At 80.2% G+C, this 2,500-nt stretch overlaps 1 non-coding gene across 1 annotated transcript; it reads left to right on the forward strand.

Moving 5' to 3' along the window:
- The first annotated feature begins 2,215 nt into the window (after window positions 1-2,215).
- Window positions 2,216-2,368, forward strand: LOC134426100 (5.8S ribosomal RNA). Its single transcript, XR_010029876.1, has one exon. It is a non-coding gene; the product is annotated as a 5.8S ribosomal RNA (ribosomal RNA).
- Window positions 2,369-2,500: the final 132 nt, after the last annotated feature.

Genomic DNA, 2,500 nt, shown 5'->3' on the forward strand with positions numbered 1-2,500 from the left:
GCCGTGGCACCCGTCGGCGGCCGATGTGGAAATGGCGAGGGAGCGGGTGGCGGGGGCGCCTTCGGGGCTCGGAGGAGGCGGCTCCTCCGGCCCTTCCCGCACCGGGGAGCGGGGCTTTGCCGCGCCGGCGGAGCTCCCGCTCTCGGGCCGAGCGGTGCCCCTCGCGCGGCCGAGGGCCGAGCCCTCCGGGCGTTCCGGGCCGCGCTTCGGGGCGCGCGCGGGCGCGGGCGCGGCGCGCTCGGCGGTCGGGCCGCGTCCCCGCGCCGGCGGGGCGGCCCGAGCCGCGGCGGTCCTCTCGGGCGCAGCGCCGGGCTACTGAGGGAAACCCCGGGCCCCGAGAAGGACGCGGCGGTGGTGGCGGCAGACGGCGGGCGCGCCCCCGCCGGTGGACGCTCCCCCGAGGGCGGCAGCGGGGGAGGCACCCCGGCGGGGCCATGCAGGTCGTTTCCCTCGCCCCAGGGCCAGGTACCTAGCGCTCCGCGCCTCGGCGGTTCCCCCCCAGGTTTCCCCCCTCGGCGTCGCCAAACGCCGCTGCGGGGGTGCCGAAAGGGGGCCGGCGAGCCGGGCGGCGGTTTAAAGACTCGGGCGGCTCGGCGCGGCCCGCCGTGGCGGCGGCGGTGCCGGCGGCGGCGGCGGCGGCGGCGGCGGTTGTCGCCGGGCGGCGGTGCGGCGCCACTGAGGGGTGGGGAGCAGCTACTCCCGCCGAGCCCCTGCGGTGGTGTCCGCGGCCGCCGGCCGCGCTCCCTCCGTCGTGGTCGTCGTCGTCGTCGTCCCTGCCGCACGCGCGCGCGGGGGTAACCGCGCCGCGCCGGGGAGGGGCGCCCTGCCCCCCCCTCTCCGCGGCCCGGCCTCGGCGGAGAGGCCGCGGCGCGCGGTCGGCCGCGGGGGCCGACCCGCTCGCCTCGTCGTAACGGGCGACGCCGGCAGAGAGCGCCCGCTCTCTGCCTTTCCTCGGCCGCGGGGTTGCGGCCGCCGGGGCCCGCCGCGCTCTCTCCTCGGCCCGCTTGCCGCGGTGTCTCGCGCGCGCGGCGCCGCGTCCCGCGCGTCCGGCCCCTCTCCCCTCGGCGGCCTTTCCTCCTCGAACGCACCGGCGGCGCCGTCCGCCGGCCGTCCCCCGCCCGGCTCGATCGCCCGCCCGCCCGGGGGGCGAGCGTCCGGCGGGCCCTCCGTCGGCGGAGGCCCGCGAGCGTGGGCGACCCCGTGCCGAGCGGCGGCGGCGCCGCTCGACGGGTGTCCCCCCCAGCGGGGACGGTCGGCCGGAGGGCGCCCGCCGTCGCCGGCGGCGGTCCCGTCCCGGGCCCTGCACGTCGCGTCCTCCGTCGCCCTTCCCGGCCGCGTGTGGGCCGTAGGAAGGCGTGCGGGCGGCCGCGGGGGCGCTTCCCCCGCCCGGTCTCCGCGTGAAAACGAGGAGAGCGGGCGTTGCCCCCCGGCTCAGCGCCGTACGCCTTCCGCCGGGCGCGTGCCGAGGCAAGGGGCCCCGGCGGTGCGACGCGGCGGCGGGGGCCCCGGGAGTGCGGCCCCGGCGACGGCGGGGCCTGCCGTCCGGCAGGCCTCGGGCGCTGGCGACGCCGGCTCGGGTCTCGGTGGCGTCCGCCTCCGGGGCCGGCGGCGGAGCGCGTCTGCCCGGACGCTGGCCCGCCCGGCGGGAGCGGTCCCGCCGGGCGGGAAGGCGCGCCGGCGGCACGGCCGTCGTCGCGTGCCGTCTCGAGCGGGGTGAGGCCGCCGTGGAAGAGAGAGAGCCGGCCGCGCGGCGGCGCGGCGGCGCGCCGCGAGCCCCGCGGTGAAGGGGGCCGAAGGGGAGCCGGCGTGTGCGGGGGCCGACGGCCGCGCCCCCGGCCGCGTGTGGCCCGAGCCGTGTGTGTGTGTGTGTGCGCGTCGTCCCGTGAAAGCGAGAGCGGGCGGGCCGCCGTGCCCCCCGCGTGCCCGGCGCGCGCCGCGTGGCCCTCCGCGCGGAGGCCGGGCCGAGCCCGGGCGCCTGGGCCGCCTCCGAAGGACGGCATGTGAGGTCGGCGTCTCCCCTCGCGGGGGGAGGCGGTCGGGGGCGCGGGCTCCCCCGCCTCTTGGCGGTCCTTCGGAGCGTGGGCTTCTCCGATCTCTTTTTTTCCCCTTCCGTTTCTCTGTGTGCTCGTACGGTCGAAGCCAGGCGCGCGCCCGCGCGTCCTCGGCGCGAGAGACAAAGGGGCCGCTCGGCCTGAGCGGCGCCCGAAAGCCAGACAACTCTTAGCGGTGGATCACTCGGCTCGTGCGTCGATGAAGAACGCAGCTAGCTGCGAGAATTAATGTGAATTGCAGGACACATTGATCATCGACACTTCGAACGCACTTGCGGCCCCGGGTTCCTCCCGGGGCTACGCCTGTCTGAGCGTCGCTTGACGATCAATCGCCGTCCGGGGGCCACCCCGGCGGCGCGGCTGGGGTCGCCTCGCAGGCCCGTTGCCCGCGGCGGGCGGCGGCGGCGGCGGCGGCGGCGGCGGCGGCGTCCCGCCGGTGCCCGGAGGGA

The sequence above is a fragment of the Melospiza melodia genome, chromosome 17, assembly GCF_035770615.1.
Source record: "Melospiza melodia melodia isolate bMelMel2 chromosome 17, bMelMel2.pri, whole genome shotgun sequence".
Lineage (NCBI taxonomy): Eukaryota > Metazoa > Chordata > Aves > Passeriformes > Passerellidae > Melospiza > Melospiza melodia.